Source organism: Ambystoma mexicanum, chromosome 6q (genome assembly GCF_040938575.1).
Source record: "Ambystoma mexicanum isolate Mex_15411 chromosome 6q, UKY_AmexF1_1, whole genome shotgun sequence".
In the NCBI taxonomy this organism is placed as follows: domain Eukaryota; kingdom Metazoa; phylum Chordata; class Amphibia; order Caudata; family Ambystomatidae; genus Ambystoma; species Ambystoma mexicanum.
Genome location: NC_090937.1, coordinates 1,629,903,483 through 1,629,921,979, shown reverse-complemented (window position 1 = coordinate 1,629,921,979; position 18,497 = coordinate 1,629,903,483). Strand labels below are relative to the sequence as shown.

Here is an 18,497-nt window from a genome sequence, read left to right as displayed (position 1 = left end):
AGTCTGATTTCCAAAAAATGCATTTTGAACAATTTAAAGATTTGATCTGCGTTGGCCGGGAATCGAACCCGGGTCAACTGCTTGGAAGGCAGCTATGCTCACCACTATACCACCAACGCCTGCCTGTCTGGGCTATCTGATGGAGCGGCCCTTAGAAAAAAGAATAAGTCATTGGCTGGGAATGAAAAAAGCTTGCGTTTGACGCAGAAGCAGTTCGCATCATGAGGTCTTGCCGGTCAGCCCAACATTTCCCCGGGACCCCTTAAAAAAGGAGCTTGGTTTTAAGTTTGGTTTGATTGAACAGTACATTTTGTTGGCTGGGCTGGGACCCTCTCCTATTTAGCGCAAGAGTGGAACGAGGCAGCAAGTTCAAGGAATGACATTGCATCCAGGCACTTACAGCTCTTTGTGCCCTAATGCCATGACACAAAAACATAATTTGAAAAAAGTTAGCAGAGGATGGTTTCGATCCATCGACCTCTGGGTTATGGGCCCAGCACGCTTCCGCTGCGCCACTCTGCTGGTTGGAGAACAAGAGCTTTTCTGGGCTTTTACAGCCTACAAACCGACAACCCTAGACCCAGTTTCGAGTGAAGCGGGCAGTAGGCCTTACAAAGCCAAACAACCTGCAACCACGCACTCCCATCCCATGGCCTTTTGCAGACAGGCCTCATTTCTCTAGCTCACACCCTAACTGCCAACACCCCTTCCCCTTCTCTCTCTGTCTCTCTCTCTCTGTCTCTCTCTCTCATTCTCTCTCTCTCGCAAATAGATACTTTACTTCCCAGGTGCAACAAAACAAGCCTTCTCGAGCTGGCAGATATGGGAAGGAAGGAAGGAAGGGCCAGTTTGGAAACTCAACTCAATTACCATAAATCCCCTGCTAAGGGTTATGGGAGGGAGGAATGAAGGAACTTTGCTTCAGGGAAAGGGCTGCTGCTGCTTCAGCATGTGAGGAGCGCAGCCACACGTTTCACCTTCTTCAGTATGTTGGTTTACAGGATGAGAGAGATCCTGAAACCTCACTCTAATAGGCTGAGGTGCTGTGCTCGGTGGCCTGCTGGGACCAAGGCCCGTCAGGGCAAGGCGAATAGGCCTTTGTCAGGCCTTCGTCAGGGCTTTGTCGGGGAGGGGCCAGGAGCCCTGCTCGCTTCAATCCCCTCACCGATAGACAGTTGCAGAAACTAGGATGAAAGAACCTTTCCTGGATGGGGTTTTGATTTTCACGAAAAGTGTGTCAGCTTTGCTTTCAGCATGAGTCTGATTTCCAAAAAATGCATTTTGAACAATTTAAAGATTTGATCTGCGTTGGCCGGGAATCGAACCCGGGTCAACTGCTTGGAAGGCAGCTATGCTCACCACTATACCACCAATGCCTGCCTGTCTGGACTATCTGATGGAGCGGCCCTTAGAAATAAGAATAAGTCATTGGCTGGGAATGAAAAAAGCTTGCATTTGACGCAGAAGCAGTTCGCATCATGAGGTCTTGCCGGTCAGCCCAACATTTCCCCGGGACCCCTTAAAAAAGGAGCTTGGTTTTAAGTTTGGTTTGATTGAACAGTACATTTTGTTGGCTGGGCTGGGACCCTCTCCTATTTAGCGCAAGAGTGGAACGAGGCAGCAAGTTCAAGGAATGACATTGCATCCAGGCACTTACAGCTCTTTGTGCCCTAATGCCATGACACAAAAACATAATTTGAAAAAAGTTAGCAGAGGATGGTTTCGATCCATCGACCTCTGGGTTATGGGCCCAGCACGCTTCCGCTGCGCCACTCTGCTGGTTGGAGAACAAGAGCTTTTATGGGCTTTTACAGCCTACAAACCGACAACCCTAGACCCAGTTTCGAGTGAAGCGGGCAGTAGGCCTTACAAAGCCAAACAACCTGCAACCACGCACTCCCATCCCATGGCCTTTTGCAGACAGGCCTCATTTCTCTAGCTCACACCCTAACTGCCAACACCCCTTCCCCTTCTCTCTCTGTCTCTCTCTCTCTGTCTCTCTCTCTCATTCTCTCTCTCTCGCAAATAGATACTTTACTTCCCAGGTGCAACAAAACAAGCCTTCTCGAGCTGGCAGATATGGGAAGGAAGGAAGGAAGGGCCAGTTTGGAAACTCAACTCAATTACCATAAATCCCCTGCTAAGGGTTATGGGAGGGAGGAATGAAGGAACTTTGCTTCAGGGAAAGGGCTGCTGCTGCTTCAGCATGTGAGGAGCGCAGCCACACGTTTCACCTTCTTCAGTATGTTGGTTTACAGGATGAGAGAGATCCTGAAACCTCACTCTAATAGGCTGAGGTGCTGTGCTCGGTGGCCTGCTGGGACCTTGGCCCGTCAGGGCAAGGCGAATAGGCCTTTGTCAGGCCTTTGTCGGGGAGGGGCCAGGAGCCCTGCTCGCTTCAATCCCCTCACCGATAGACAGTTGCAGAAACTAGGATGCAAGAACCTTTCCTGGATGGGGTTTTGATTTTCACGAAAAGTGTGTCAGCTTTGCTTTCAGCATGAGTCTGATTTCCAAAAAATGCATTTTGAACAATTTAAAGATTTGATCTGCGTTGGCCGGGAATCGAACCCAGGTCAACTGCTTGGAAGGCAGCTATGCTCACCACTATACCACCAACGCCTGCCTGTCTGGGCTATCTGATGGAGCGGCCCTTAGAAATAAGAATAAGTCATTGGCTGGGAATGAAAAAAGCTTGCGTTTGACGCAGAAGCAGTTCGCATCATGAGGTCTTGCCGGTCAGCCCAACATTTCCCCGGGACCCCTTAAAAAAGGAGCTTGGTTTTAAGTTTGGTTTGATTGAACAGTACATTTTGTTGGCTGGGCTGGGACCCTCTCCTATTTAGCGCAAGAGTGGAACGAGGCAGCAAGTTCAAGGAATGACATTGCATCCAGGCACTTACAGCTCTTTGTGCCCTAATGCCATGACACAAAAACATAATTTGAAAAAAGTTAGCAGAGGATGGTTTCGATCCATCGACCTCTGGGTTATGGGCCCAGCACGCTTCCGCTGCGCCACTCTGCTGGTTGGAGAACAAGAGCTTTTCTGGGCTTTTACAGCCTACAAACCGACAACCCTAGACCCAGTTTCGAGTGAAGCGGGCAGTAGGCCTTACAAAGCCAAACAACCTGCAACCACGCACTCCCATCCCATGGCCTTTTGCAGACAGGCCTCATTTCTCTAGCTCACACCCTAACTGCCAACACCCCTTCCCCTTCTCTCTCTGTCTCTCTCTCTCTGTCTCTCTCTCTCATTCTCTCTCTCTCGCAAATAGATACTTTACTTCCCAGGTGCAACAAAACAAGCCTTCTCGAGCTGGCAGATATGGGAAGGAAGGAAGGAAGGGCCAGTTTGGAAACTCAACTCAATTACCATAAATCCCCTGCTAAGGGTTATGGGAGGGAGGAATGAAGGAACTTTGCTTCAGGGAAAGGGCTGCTGCTGCTTCAGCATGTGAGGAGCGCAGCCACACGTTTCACCTTCTTCAGTATGTTGGTTTACAGGATGAGAGAGATCCTGAAACCTCACTCTAATAGGCTGAGGTGCTGTGCTCGGTGGCCTGCTGGGACCAAGGCCCGTCAGGGCAAGGCGAATAGGCCTTTGTCAGGCCTTCGTCAGGGCTTTGTCGGGGAGGGGCCAGGAGCCCTGCTCGCTTCAATCCCCTCACCGATAGACAGTTGCAGAAACTAGGATGCAAGAACCTTTCCTGGATGGGGTTTTGATTTTCACGAAAAGTGTGTCAGCTTTGCTTTCAGCATGAGTCTGATTTCCAAAAAATGCATTTTGAACAATTTAAAGATTTGATCTGCGTTGGCCGGGAATCGAACCCGGGTCAACTGCTTGGAAGGCAGCTATGCTCACCACTATACCACCAACGCCTGCCTGTCTGGGCTATCTGATGGAGCGGCCCTTAGAAAAAAGAATAAGTCATTGGCTGGGAATGAAAAAAGCTTGCGTTTGACGCAGAAGCAGTTCGCATCATGAGGTCTTGCCGGTCAGCCCAACATTTCCCCGGGACCCCTTAAAAAAGGAGCTTGGTTTTAAGTTTGGTTTGATTGAACAGTACATTTTGTTGGCTGGGCTGGGACCCTCTCCTATTTAGCGCAAGAGTGGAACGAGGCAGCAAGTTCAAGGAATGACATTGCATCCAGGCACTTACAGCTCTTTGTGCCCTAATGCCATGACACAAAAACATAATTTGAAAAAAGTTAGCAGAGGATGGTTTCGATCCATCGACCTCTGGGTTATGGGCCCAGCACGCTTCCGCTGCGCCACTCTGCTGGTTGGAGAACAAGAGCTTTTCTGGGCTTTTACAGCCTACAAACCGACAACCCTAGACCCAGTTTCGAGTGAAGCGGGCAGTAGGCCTTACAAAGCCAAACAACCTGCAACCACGCACTCCCATCCCATGGCCTTTTGCAGACAGGCCTCATTTCTCTAGCTCACACCCTAACTGCCAACACCCCTTCCCCTTCTCTCTCTGTCTCTCTCTCTCTGTCTCTCTCTCTCATTCTCTCTCTCTCGCAAATAGATACTTTACTTCCCAGGTGCAACAAAACAAGCCTTCTCGAGCTGGCAGATATGGGAAGGAAGGAAGGAAGGGCCAGTTTGGAAACTCAACTCAATTACCATAAATCCCCTGCTAAGGGTTATGGGAGGGAGGAATGAAGGAACTTTGCTTCAGGGAAAGGGCTGCTGCTGCTTCAGCATGTGAGGAGCGCAGCCACACGTTTCACCTTCTTCAGTATGTTGGTTTACAGGATGAGAGAGATCCTGAAACCTCACTCTAATAGGCTGAGGTGCTGTGCTCGGTGGCCTGCTGGGACCAAGGCCCGTCAGGGCAAGGCGAATAGGCCTTTGTCAGGCCTTCGTCAGGGCTTTGTCGGGGAGGGGCCAGGAGCCCTGCTCGCTTCAATCCCCTCACCGATAGACAGTTGCAGAAACTAGGATGCAAGAACCTTTCCTGGATGGGGTTTTGATTTTCACGAAAAGTGTGTCAGCTTTGCTTTCAGCATGAGTCTGATTTCCAAAAAATGCATTTTGAACAATTTAAAGATTTGATCTGCGTTGGCCGGGAATCGAACCCGGGTCAACTGCTTGGAAGGCAGCTATGCTCACCACTATACCACCAACGCCTGCCTGTCTGGGCTATCTGATGGAGCGGCCCTTAGAAATAAGAATAAGTCATTGGCTGGGAATGAAAAAAGCTTGCGTTTGACGCAGAAGCAGTTCGCATCATGAGGTCTTGCCGGTCAGCCCAACATTTCCCCGGGACCCCTTAAAAAAGGAGCTTGGTTTTAAGTTTGGTTTGATTGAACAGTACATTTTGTTGGCTGGGCTGGGACCCTCTCCTATTTAGCGCAAGAGTGGAACGAGGCAGCAAGTTCAAGGAATGACATTGCATCCAGGCACTTACAGCTCTTTGTGCCCTAATGCCATGACACAAAAACATAATTTGAAAAAAGTTAGCAGAGGATGGTTTCGATCCATCGACCTCTGGGTTATGGGCCCAGCACGCTTCCGCTGCGCCACTCTGCTGGTTGGAGAACAAGAGCTTTTATGGGCTTTTACAGCCTACAAACCGACAACCCTAGACCCAGTTTCGAGTGAAGCGGGCAGTAGGCCTTACAAAGCCAAACAACCTGCAACCACGCACTCCCATCCCATGGCCTTTTGCAGACAGGCCTCATTTCTCTAGCTCACACCCTAACTGCCAACACCCCTTCCCCTTCTCTCTCTGTCTCTCTCTCTCTGTCTCTCTCTCTCATTCTCTCTCTCTCGCAAATAGATACTTTACTTCCCAGGTGCAACAAAACAAGCCTTCTCGAGCTGGCAGATATGGGAAGGAAGGAAGGAAGGGCCAGTTTGGAAACTCAACTCAATTACCATAAATCCCCTGCTAAGGGTTATGGGAGGGAGGAATGAAGGAACTTTGCTTCAGGGAAAGGGCTGCTGCTGCTTCAGCATGTGAGGAGCGCAGCCACACGTTTCACCTTCTTCAGTATGTTGGTTTACAGGATGAGAGAGATCCTGAAACCTCACTCTAATAGGCTGAGGTGCTGTGCTCGGTGGCCTGCTGGGACCAAGGCCCGTCAGGGCAAGGCGAATAGGCCTTTGTCAGGCCTTCGTCAGGGCTTTGTCGGGGAGGGGCCAGGAGCCCTGCTCGCTTCAATCCCCTCACCGATAGACAGTTGCAGAAACTAGGATGCAAGAACCTTTCCTGGATGGGGTTTTGATTTTCACGAAAAGTGTGTCAGCTTTGCTTTCAGCATGAGTCTGATTTCCAAAAAATGCATTTTGAACAATTTAAAGATTTGATCTGCGTTGGCCGGGAATCGAACCCGGGTCAACTGCTTGGAAGGCAGCTATGCTCACCACTATACCACCAACGCCTGCCTGTCTGGGCTATCTGATGGAGCGGCCCTTAGAAAAAAGAATAAGTCATTGGCTGGGAATGAAAAAAGCTTGCGTTTGACGCAGAAGCAGTTCGCATCATGAGGTCTTGCCGGTCAGCCCAACATTTCCCCGGGACCCCTTAAAAAAGGAGCTTGGTTTTAAGTTTGGTTTGATTGAACAGTACATTTTGTTGGCTGGGCTGGGACCCTCTCCTATTTAGCGCAAGAGTGGAACGAGGCAGCAAGTTCAAGGAATGACATTGCATCCAGGCACTTACAGCTCTTTGTGCCCTAATGCCATGACACAAAAACATAATTTGAAAAAAGTTAGCAGAGGATGGTTTCGATCCATCGACCTCTGGGTTATGGGCCCAGCACGCTTCCGCTGCGCCACTCTGCTGGTTGGAGAACAAGAGCTTTTCTGGGCTTTTACAGCCTACAAACCGACAACCCTAGACCCAGTTTCGAGTGAAGCGGGCAGTAGGCCTTACAAAGCCAAACAACCTGCAACCACGCACTCCCATCCCATGGCCTTTTGCAGACAGGCCTCATTTCTCTAGCTCACACCCTAACTGCCAACACCCCTTCCCCTTCTCTCTCTGTCTCTCTCTCTCTGTCTCTCTCTCTCATTCTCTCTCTCTCGCAAATAGATACTTTACTTCCCAGGTGCAACAAAACAAGCCTTCTCGAGCTGGCAGATATGGGAAGGAAGGAAGGAAGGGCCAGTTTGGAAACTCAACTCAATTACCATAAATCCCCTGCTAAGGGTTATGGGAGGGAGGAATGAAGGAACTTTGCTTCAGGGAAAGGGCTGCTGCTGCTTCAGCATGTGAGGAGCGCAGCCACACGTTTCACCTTCTTCAGTATGTTGGTTTACAGGATGAGAGAGATCCTGAAACCTCACTCTAATAGGCTGAGGTGCTGTGCTCGGTGGCCTGCTGGGACCAAGGCCCGTCAGGGCAAGGCGAATAGGCCTTTGTCAGGCCTTCGTCAGGGCTTTGTCGGGGAGGGGCCAGGAGCCCTGCTCGCTTCAATCCCCTCACCGATAGACAGTTGCAGAAACTAGGATGCAAGAACCTTTCCTGGATGGGGTTTTGATTTTCACGAAAAGTGTGTCAGCTTTGCTTTCAGCATGAGTCTGATTTCCCAAAAATGCATTTTGAACAATTTAAAGATTTGATCTGCGTTGGCCGGGAATCAAACCCGGGTCAACTGCTTGGAAGGCAGCTATGCTCACCACTATACCACCAACACCTGCCTGTCTGGGCTATCTGATGGAGCGGCCCTTAGAAATAAGAATAAGTCATTGGCTGGGAATGAAAAAAGCTTGCGCGTTTGACGCAGAAGCAGTTCGCATCATGAGGTCTTGCCGGTCAGCCCAACATTTCCCCGGGACCCCTTAAAAAAGGAGCTTGGTTTTAAGTTTGGTTTGATTGAACAGTACATTTTGTTGGCTGGGCTGGGACCCTCTCCTATTTAGCGCAAGAGTGGAACGAGGCAGCAAGTTCAAGGAATGACATTGCATCCAGGCACTTACAGCTCTTTGTGCCCTAATGCCATGACACAAAAACATAATTTGAAAAAAGTTAGCAGAGGATGGTTTCGATCCATCGACCTCTGGGTTATGGGCCCAGCACGCTTCCGCTGCGCCACTCTGCTGGTTGGAGAACAAAAGCTTTTCTGGGCTTTTACAGCCTACAAACCGACAACCCTAGACCCATTTTCGAGTGAAGCGGGCAGTAGGCCTTACAAAGCCAAACAACCTGCAACCACGCACTCCCATCCCATGGCCTTTTGCAGACAGGCCTCATTTCTCTAGCTCACACCCTAACTGCCAACACCCCTTCCCCTTCTCTCTCTGTCTCTCTCTCTCTGTCTCTCTCTCTCATTCTCTCTCTCTCGCAAATAGATACTTTACTTCCCAGGTGCAACAAAACAAGCCTTCTCGAGCTGGCAGATATGGGAAGGAAGGAAGGAAGGGCCAGTTTGGAAACTCAACTCAATTACCATAAATCCCCTGCTAAGGGTTATGGGAGGGAGGAATGAAGGAACTTTGCTTCAGGGAAAGGGCTGCTGCTGCTTCAGCATGTGAGGAGCGCAGCCACACGTTTCACCTTCTTCAGTATGTTGGTTTACAGGATGAGAGAGATCCTGAAACCTCACTCTAATAGGCTGAGGTGCTGTGCTCGGTGGCCTGCTGGGACCAAGGCCCGTCAGGGCAAGGCGAATAGGCCTTTGTCAGGCCTTCGTCAGGGCTTTGTCGGGGAGGGGCCAGGAGCCCTGCTCGCTTCAATCCCCTCACCGATAGACAGTTGCAGAAACTAGGATGCAAGAACCTTTCCTGGATGGGGTTTTGATTTTCACGAAAAGTGTGTCAGCTTTGCTTTCAGCATGAGTCTGATTTCCAAAAAATGCATTTTGAACAATTTAAAGATTTGATCTGCGTTGGCCAACTGCTTGGAAGGCAGCTATGCTCACCACTATACCACCAACGCCTGCCTGTCTGGGCTATCTGATGGAGCGGCCCTTAGAAATAAGAATAAGTCATTGGCTGGGAATGAAAAAAGCTTGCGTTTGACGCAGAAGCAGTTCGCATCATGAGGTCTTGCCGGTCAGCCCAACATTTCCCCGGGACCCCTTAAAAAAGGAGCTTGGTTTTAAGTTTGGTTTGATTGAACAGTACATTTTGTTGGCTGGGCTGGGACCCTCTCCTATTTAGCGCAAGAGTGGAACGAGGCAGCAAGTTCAAGGAATGACATTGCATCCAGGCACTTACAGCTCTTTGTGCCCTAATGCCATGACACAAAAACATAATTTGAAAAAAGTTAGCAGAGGATGGTTTCGATCCATCGACCTCTGGGTTATGGGCCCAGCACGCTTCCGCTGCGCCACTCTGCTGGTTGGAGAACAAGAGCTTTTCTGGGCTTTTACAGCCTACAAACCGACAACCCTAGACCCAGTTTCGAGTGAAGCGGGCAGTAGGCCTTACAAAGCCAAACAACCTGCAACCACGCACTCCCATCCCATGGCCTTTTGCAGACAGGCCTCATTTCTCTAGCTCACACCCTAACTGCCAACACCCCTTCCCCTTCTCTCTCTGTCTCTCTCTCTCTGTCTCTCTCTCTCATTCTCTCTCTCTCGCAAATAGATACTTTACTTCCCAGGTGCAACAAAACAAGCCTTCTCGAGCTGGCAGATATGGGAAGGAAGGAAGGAAGGGCCAGTTTGGAAACTCAACTCAATTACCATAAATCCCCTGCTAAGGGTTATGGGAGGGAGGAATGAAGGAACTTTGCTTCAGGGAAAGGGCTGCTGCTGCTTCAGCATGTGAGGAGCGCAGCCACACGTTTCACCTTCTTCAGTATGTTGGTTTACAGGATGAGAGAGATCCTGAAACCTCACTCTAATAGGCTGAGGTGCTGTGCTCGGTGGCCTGCTGGGACCAAGGCCCGTCAGGGCAAGGCGAATAGGCCTTTGTCAGGCCTTCGTCAGGGCTTTGTCGGGGAGGGGCCAGGAGCCCTGCTCGCTTCAATCCCCTCACCGATAGACAGTTGCAGAAACTAGGATGCAAGAACCTTTCCTGGATGGGGTTTTGATTTTCACGAAAAGTGTGTCAGCTTTGCTTTCAGCATGAGTCTGATTTCCAAAAAATGCATTTTGAACAATTTAAAGATTTGATCTGCGTTGGCCAACTGCTTGGAAGGCAGCTATGCTCACCACTATACCACCAACGCCTGCCTGTCTGGGCTATCTGATGGAGCGGCCCTTAGAAATAAGAATAAGTCATTGGCTGGGAATGAAAAAAGCTTGCGTTTGACGCAGAAGCAGTTCGCATCATGAGGTCTTGCCGGTCAGCCCAACATTTCCCCGGGACCCCTTAAAAAAGGAGCTTGGTTTTAAGTTTGGTTTGATTGAACAGTACATTTTGTTGGCTGGGCTGGGACCCTCTCCTATTTAGCGCAAGAGTGGAACGAGGCAGCAAGTTCAAGGAATGACATTGCATCCAGGCACTTACAGCTCTTTGTGCCCTAATGCCATGACACAAAAACATAATTTGAAAAAAGTTAGCAGAGGATGGTTTCGATCCATCGACCTCTGGGTTATGGGCCCAGCACGCTTCCGCTGCGCCACTCTGCTGGTTGGAGAACAAGAGCTTTTCTGGGCTTTTACAGCCTACAAACCGACAACCCTAGACCCAGTTTCGAGTGAAGCGGGCAGTAGGCCTTACAAAGCCAAACAACCTGCAACCACGCACTCCCATCCCATGGCCTTTTGCAGACAGGCCTCATTTCTCTAGCTCACACCCTAACTGCCAACACCCCTTCCCCTTCTCTCTCTGTCTCTCTCTCTCTGTCTCTCTCTCTCATTCTCTCTCTCTCGCAAATAGATACTTTACTTCCCAGGTGCAACAAAACAAGCCTTCTCGAGCTGGCAGATATGGGAAGGAAGGAAGGAAGGGCCAGTTTGGAAACTCAACTCAATTACCATAAATCCCCTGCTAAGGGTTATGGGAGGGAGGAATGAAGGAACTTTGCTTCAGGGAAAGGGCTGCTGCTGCTTCAGCATGTGAGGAGCGCAGCCACACGTTTCACCTTCTTCAGTATGTTGGTTTACAGGATGAGAGAGATCCTGAAACCTCACTCTAATAGGCTGAGGTGCTGTGCTCGGTGGCCTGCTGGGACCAAGGCCCGTCAGGGCAAGGCGAATAGGCCTTTGTCAGGCCTTCGTCAGGGCTTTGTCGGGGAGGGGCCAGGAGCCCTGCTCGCTTCAATCCCCTCACCGATAGACAGTTGCAGAAACTAGGATGCAAGAACCTTTCCTGGATGGGGTTTTGATTTTCACGAAAAGTGTGTCAGCTTTGCTTTCAGCATGAGTCTGATTTCCAAAAAATGCATTTTGAACAATTTAAAGATTTGATCTGCGTTGGCCGGGAATCGAACCCGGGTCAACTGCTTGGAAGGCAGCTATGCTCACCACTATACCACCAACGCCTGCCTGTCTGGGCTATCTGATGGAGCGGCCCTTAGAAATAAGAATAAGTCATTGGCTGGGAATGAAAAAAGCTTGCGTTTGACGCAGAAGCAGTTCGCATCATGAGGTCTTGCCGGTCAGCCCAACATTTCCCCGGGACCCCTTAAAAAAGGAGCTTGGTTTTAAGTTTGGTTTGATTGAACAGTACATTTTGTTGGCTGGGCTGGGACCCTCTCCTATTTAGCGCAAGAGTGGAACGAGGCAGCAAGTTCAAGGAATGACATTGCATCCAGGCACTTACAGCTCTTTGTGCCCTAATGCCATGACACAAAAACATAATTTGAAAAAAGTTAGCAGAGGATGGTTTCGATCCATCGACCTCTGGGTTATGGGCCCAGCACGCTTCCGCTGCGCCACTCTGCTGGTTGGAGAACAAGAGCTTTTATGGGCTTTTACAGCCTACAAACCGACAACCCTAGACCCAGTTTCGAGTGAAGCGGGCAGTAGGCCTTACAAAGCCAAACAACCTGCAACCACGCACTCCCATCCCATGGCCTTTTGCAGACAGGCCTCATTTCTCTAGCTCACACCCTAACTGCCAACACCCCTTCCCCTTCTCTCTCTGTCTCTCTCTCTCTGTCTCTCTCTCTCATTCTCTCTCTCTCGCAAATAGATACTTTACTTCCCAGGTGCAACAAAACAAGCCTTCTCGAGCTGGCAGATATGGGAAGGAAGGAAGGAAGGGCCAGTTTGGAAACTCAACTCAATTACCATAAATCCCCTGCTAAGGGTTATGGGAGGGAGGAATGAAGGAACTTTGCTTCAGGGAAAGGGCTGCTGCTGCTTCAGCATGTGAGGAGCGCAGCCACACGTTTCACCTTCTTCAGTATGTTGGTTTACAGGATGAGAGAGATCCTGAAACCTCACTCTAATAGGCTGAGGTGCTGTGCTCGGTGGCCTGCTGGGACCTTGGCCCGTCAGGGCAAGGCGAATAGGCCTTTGTCAGGCCTTTGTCGGGGAGGGGGCAGGAGCCCTGCTCGCTTCAATCCCCTCACCGATAGACAGTTGCAGAAACTAGGATGCAAGAACCTTTCCTGGATGGGGTTTTGATTTTCACGAAAAGTGTGTCAGCTTTGCTTTCAGCATGAGTCTGATTTCCAAAAAATGCATTTTGAACAATTTAAAGATTTGATCTGCGTTGGCCGGGAATCAAACCCGGGTCAACTGCTTGGAAGGCAGCTATGCTCACCACTATACCACCAACACCTGCCTGTCTGGGCTATTTGATGGAGCGGCCCTTAGAAATAAGAATAAGTCATTGGCTGGGAATGAAAAAAGCTTGCGCGTTTGACGCAGAAGCAGTTCGCATCATGAGGTCTTGCCGGTCAGCCCAACATTTCCCCGGGACCCCTTAAAAAAGGAGCTTGGTTTTAAGTTTGGTTTGATTGAACAGTACATTTTGTTGGCTGGGCTGGGACCCTCTCCTATTTAGCGCAAGAGTGGAACGAGGCAGCAAGTTCAAGGAATGACATTGCATCCAGGCACTTACAGCTCTTTGTGCCCTAATGCCATGACACAAAAACATAATTTGAAAAAAGTTAGCAGAGGATGGTTTCGATCCATCGACCTCTGGGTTATGGGCCCAGCACGCTTCCGCTGCGCCACTCTGCTGGTTGGAGAACAAAAGCTTTTCTGGGCTTTTACAGCCTACAAACCGACAACCCTAGACCCATTTTCGAGTGAAGCGGGCAGTAGGCCTTACAAAGCCAAACAACCTGCAACCACGCACTCCCATCCCATGGCCTTTTGCAGACAGGCCTCATTTCTCTAGCTCACACCCTAACTGCCAACACCCCTTCCCCTTCTCTCTCTGTCTCTCTCTCTCTGTCTCTCTCTCTCATTCTCTCTCTCTCGCAAATAGATACTTTACTTCCCAGGTGCAACAAAACAAGCCTTCTCGAGCTGGCAGATATGGGAAGGAAGGAAGGAAGGGCCAGTTTGGAAACTCAACTCAATTACCATAAATCCCCTGCTAAGGGTTATGGGAGGGAGGAATGAAGGAACTTTGCTTCAGGGAAAGGGCTGCTGCTGCTTCAGCATGTGAGGAGCGCAGCCACACGTTTCACCTTCTTCAGTATGTTGGTTTACAGGATGAGAGAGATCCTGAAACCTCACTCTAATAGGCTGAGGTGCTGTGCTCGGTGGCCTGCTGGGACCTTGGCCCGTCAGGGCAAGGCGAATAGGCCTTTGTCAGGCCTTTGTCGGGGAGGGGCCAGGAGCCCTGCTCGCTTCAATCCCCTCACCGATAGACAGTTGCAGAAACTAGGATGCAAGAACCTTTCCTGGATGGGGTTTTGATTTTCACGAAAAGTGTGTCAGCTTTGCTTTCAGCATGAGTCTGATTTCCAAAAAATGCATTTTGAACATTTAAAGATTTGATCTGCGTTGGCCGGGAATCGAACCGGGGTCAACTGCTTGGAAGGCAGCTATGCTCACCACTATACCACCAACGCCTGCCTGCCTGTCTGGGCTATCTGATGGAGCGGCCCTTAGAAATAAGAATAAGTCATTGGCTGGGAATGAAAAAAGCTTGCGTTTGACGCAGAAGCAGTTCGCATCATGAGGTCTTGCCGGTCAGCCCAACATTTCCCCGGGACCCCTTAAAAAAGGAGCTTGGTTTTAAGTTTGGTTTGATTGAACAGTACATTTTGTTGGCTGGGCTGGGACCCTCTCCTATTTAGCGCAAGAGTGGAACGAGGCAGCAAGTTCAAGGAATGACATTGCATCCAGGCACTTACAGCTCTTTGTGCCCTAATGCCATGACACAAAAACATAATTTGAAAAAAGTTAGCAGAGGATGGTTTCGATCCATCGACCTCTGGGTTATGGGCCCAGCACGCTTCCGCTGCGCCACTCTGCTGGTTGGAGAACAAAAGCTTTTCTGGGCTTTTACAGCCTACAAACCGACAACCCTAGACCCATTTTCGAGTGAAGCGGGCAGTAGGCCTTACAAAGCCAAACAACCTGCAACCACGCACTCCCATCCCATGGCCTTTTGCAGACAGGCCTCATTTCTCTAGCTCACACCCTAACTGCCAACACCCCTTCCCCTTCTCTCTCTGTCTCTCTCTCTCTGTCTCTCTCTCTCATTCTCTCTCTCTCGCAAATAGATACTTTACTTCCCAGGTGCAACAAAACAAGCCTTCTCGAGCTGGCAGATATGGGAAGGAAGGAAGGAAGGGCCAGTTTGGAAACTCAACTCAATTACCATAAATCCCCTGCTAAGGGTTATGGGAGGGAGGAATGAAGGAACTTTGCTTCAGGGAAAGGGCTGCTGCTGCTTCAGCATGTGAGGAGCGCAGCCACACGTTTCACCTTCTTCAGTATGTTGGTTTACAGGATGAGAGAGATCCTGAAACCTCACTCTAATAGGCTGAGGTGCTGTGCTCGGTGGCCTGCTGGGACCTTGGCCCGTCAGGGCAAGGCGAATAGGCCTTTGTCAGGCCTTTGTCGGGGAGGGGCCAGGAGCCCTGCTCGCTTCAATCCCCTCACCGATAGACAGTTGCAGAAACTAGGATGCAAGAACCTTTCCTGGATGGGGTTTTGATTTTCACGAAAAGTGTGTCAGCTTTGCTTTCAGCATGAGTCTGATTTCCAAAAAATGCATTTTGAACAATTTAAAGATTTGATCTGCGTTGGCCGGGAATCAAACCCGGGTCAACTGCTTGGAAGGCAGCTATGCTCACCACTATACCACCAACGCCTGCCTGTCTGGGCTATCTGATGGAGCGGCCCTTAGAAATAAGAATAAGTCATTGGCTGGGAATGAAAAAAGCTTGCGCGTTTGACGCAGAAGCAGTTCGCATCATGAGGTCTTGCCGGTCAGCCCAACATTTCCCCGGGACCCCTTAAAAAAGGAGCTTGGTTTTAAGTTTGGTTTGATTGAACAGTACATTTTGTTGGCTGGGCTGGGACCCTCTCCTATTTAGCGCAAGAGTGGAACGAGGCAGCAAGTTCAAGGAATGACATTGCATCCAGGCACTTACAGCTCTTTGTGCCCTAATGCCATGACACAAAAACATAATTTGAAAAAAGTTAGCAGAGGATGGTTTCGATCCATCGACCTCTGGGTTATGGGCCCAGCACGCTTCCGCTGCGCCACTCTGCTGGTTGGAGAACAAGAGCTTTTATGGGCTTTTACAGCCTACAAACCGACAACCCTAGACCCAGTTTCGAGTGAAGCGGGCAGTAGGCCTTACAAAGCCAAACAACCTGCAACCACGCACTCCCATCCCATGGCCTTTTGCAGACAGGCCTCATTTCTCTAGCTCACACCCTAACTGCCAACACCCCTTCCCCTTCTCTCTCTGTCTCTCTCTCTCTGTCTCTCTCTCTCATTCTCTCTCTCTCGCAAATAGATACTTTACTTCCCAGGTGCAACAAAACAAGCCTTCTCGAGCTGGCAGATATGGGAAGGAAGGAAGGAAGGGCCAGTTTGGAAACTCAACTCAATTACCATAAATCCCCTGCTAAGGGTTATGGGAGGGAGGAATGAAGGAACTTTGCTTCAGGGAAAGGGCTGCTGCTGCTTCAGCATGTGAGGAGCGCAGCCACACGTTTCACCTTCTTCAGTATGTTGGTTTACAGGATGAGAGAGATCCTGAAACCTCACTCTAATAGGCTGAGGTGCTGTGCTCGGTGGCCTGCTGGGACCAAGGCCCGTCAGGGCAAGGCGAATAGGCCTTTGTCAGGCCTTCGTCAGGGCTTTGTCGGGGAGGGGCCAGGAGCCCTGCTCGCTTCAATCCCCTCACCGATAGACAGTTGCAGAAACTAGGATGCAAGAACCTTTCCTGGATGGGGTTTTGATTTTCACGAAAAGTGTGTCAGCTTTGCTTTCAGCATGAGTCTGATTCCCAAAAAATGCATTTTGAACAATTTAAAGATTTGATCTGCGTTGGCCGGGAATCGAACCCGGGTCAACTGCTTGGAAGGCAGCTATGCTCACCACTATACCACCAACGCCTGCCTGTCTGGGCTATCTGATGGAGCGGCCCTTAGAAATAAGAATAAGTCATTGGCTGGGAATGAAAAAAGCTTGCGTTTGACGCAGAAGCAGTTCGCATCATGAGGTCTTGCCGGTCAGCCCAACATTTCCCCGGGACCCCTTAAAAAAGGAGCTTGGTTTTAAGTTTGGTTTGATTGAACAGTACATTTTGTTGGCTGGGCTGGGACCCTCTCCTATTTAGCGCAAGAGTGGAACGAGGCAGCAAGTTCAAGGAATGACATTGCATCCAGGCACTTACAGCTCTTTGTGCCCTAATGCCATGACACAAAAACATAATTTGAAAAAAGTTAGCAGAGGATGGTTTCGATCCATCGACCTCTGGGTTATGGGCCCAGCACGCTTCCGCTGCGCCACTCTGCTGGTTGGAGAACAAGAGCTTTTATGGGCTTTTACAGCCTACAAACCGACAACCCTAGACCCAGTTTCGAGTGAAGCGGGCAGTAGGCCTTACAAAGCCAAACAACCTGCAACCACGCACTCCCATCCCATGGCCTTTTGCAGACAGGCCTCATTTCTCTAGCTCACACCCTAACTGCCAACACCCCTTCCCCTTCTCTCTCTGTCTCTCTCTCTCTGTCTCTCTCTCTCATTCTCTCTCTCTCGCAAATAGATACTTTACTTCCCAGGTGCAACAAAACAAGCCTTCTCGAGCTGGCAGATATGGGAAGGAAGGAAGGAAGGGCCAGTTTGGAAACTCAACTCAATTACCATAAATCCCCTGCTAAGGGTTATGGGAGGGAGGAATGAAGGAACTTTGCTTCAGGGAAAGGGCTGCTGCTGCTTCAGCATGTGAGGAGCGCAGCCACACGTTTCACCTTCTTCAGTATGTTGGTTTACAGGATGAGAGAGATCCTGAAACCTCACTCTAATAGGCTGAGGTGCTGTGCTCGGTGGCCTGCTGGGACCAAGGACCGTCAGGGCAAGGCGAATAGGCCTTTGTCAGGCCTTCGTCAGGGCTTTGTCGGGGAGGGGCCAGGAGCCCTGCTCGCTTCAATCCCCTCACCGATAGACAGTTGCAGAAACTAGGATGCAAGAACCTTTCCTGGATGGGGTTTTGATTTTCACGAAAAGTGTGTCAGCTTTGCTTTCAGCATGAGTCTGATTTCCAAAAAATGCATTTTGAACAATTTAAAGATTTGATCTGCGTTGGCCGGGAATCGAACCCGGGTCAACTGCTTGGAAGGCAGCTATGCTCACCACTATACCACCAACGCCTGCCTGTCTGGGCTATCTGATGGAGCGGCCCTTAGAAATAAGAATAAGTCATTGGCTGGGAATGAAAAAAGCTTGCGTTTGACGCAGAAGCAGTTCGCATCATGAGGTCTTGCCGGTCAGCCCAACATTTCCCCGGGACCCCTTAAAAAAGGAGCTTGGTTTTAAGTTTGGTTTGATTGAACAGTACATTTTGTTGGCTGGGCTGGGACCCTCTCCTATTTAGCGCAAGAGTGGAACGAGGCAGCAAGTTCAAGGAATGACATTGCATCCAGGCACTTACAGCTCTTTGTGCCCTAATGCCATGACACAAAAACATAATTTGAAAAAAGTTAGCAGAGGATGGTTTCGATCCATCGACCTCTGGGTTATGGGCCCAGCACGCTTCCGCTGCGCCACTCTGCTGGTTGGAGAACAAGAGCTTTTATGGGCTTTTACAGCCTACACACCGACAACCCTAGACCCAGTTTCGAGTGAAGCGGGCAGTAGGCCTTACAAAGCCAAACAACCTGCAACCACGCACTCCCATCCCATGGCCTTTTGCAGACAGGCCTCATTTCTCTAGCTCACACCCTAACTGCCAACACCCCTTCCCCTTCTCTCTCTGTCTCTCTCTCTCTGTCTCTCTCTCTCATTCTCTCTCTCTCGCAAATAGATACTTTACTTCCCAGGTGCAACAAAACAAGCCTTCTCGAGCTGGCAGATATGGGAAGGAAGGAAGGAAGGGCCAGTTTGGAAACTCAACTCAATTACCATAAATCCCCTGCTAAGGGTTATGGGAGGGAGGAATGAAGGAACTTTGCTTCAGGGAAAGGGCTGCTGCTGCTTCAGCATGTGAGGAGCGCAGCCACAC

At 49.9% G+C, this 18,497-nt stretch overlaps 7 non-coding genes across 7 annotated transcripts; all 7 read right to left on the bottom strand.

Moving 5' to 3' along the window:
• Positions 1 to 47: 47 nt before the first annotated feature.
• Positions 48 to 119, bottom strand: TRNAG-UCC (transfer RNA glycine (anticodon UCC)). The gene has a single exon. It is a non-coding gene; the product is annotated as a tRNA-Gly (tRNA).
• Positions 120 to 3,807: 3,688 nt separating this feature from the next.
• TRNAG-UCC (transfer RNA glycine (anticodon UCC)) lies at positions 3,808 to 3,879 on the bottom strand. Its single transcript has one exon. It is a non-coding gene; the product is annotated as a tRNA-Gly (tRNA).
• Positions 3,880 to 5,064: 1,185 nt separating this feature from the next.
• TRNAG-UCC (transfer RNA glycine (anticodon UCC)) lies at positions 5,065 to 5,136 on the bottom strand. Its single transcript has one exon. It is a non-coding gene; the product is annotated as a tRNA-Gly (tRNA).
• A 1,185-nt stretch (positions 5,137 to 6,321) lies between these two features.
• Positions 6,322 to 6,393, bottom strand: TRNAG-UCC (transfer RNA glycine (anticodon UCC)). The gene has a single exon. It is a non-coding gene; the product is annotated as a tRNA-Gly (tRNA).
• Positions 6,394 to 11,315: 4,922 nt separating this feature from the next.
• On the bottom strand, positions 11,316 to 11,387 carry TRNAG-UCC (transfer RNA glycine (anticodon UCC)). The gene has a single exon. It is a non-coding gene; the product is annotated as a tRNA-Gly (tRNA).
• Positions 11,388 to 16,317: 4,930 nt separating this feature from the next.
• TRNAG-UCC (transfer RNA glycine (anticodon UCC)) lies at positions 16,318 to 16,389 on the bottom strand. Its single transcript has one exon. It is a non-coding gene; the product is annotated as a tRNA-Gly (tRNA).
• A 1,185-nt stretch (positions 16,390 to 17,574) lies between these two features.
• On the bottom strand, positions 17,575 to 17,646 carry TRNAG-UCC (transfer RNA glycine (anticodon UCC)). The gene has a single exon. It is a non-coding gene; the product is annotated as a tRNA-Gly (tRNA).
• Between the last annotated feature and the right edge of the window lie 851 nt (positions 17,647 to 18,497).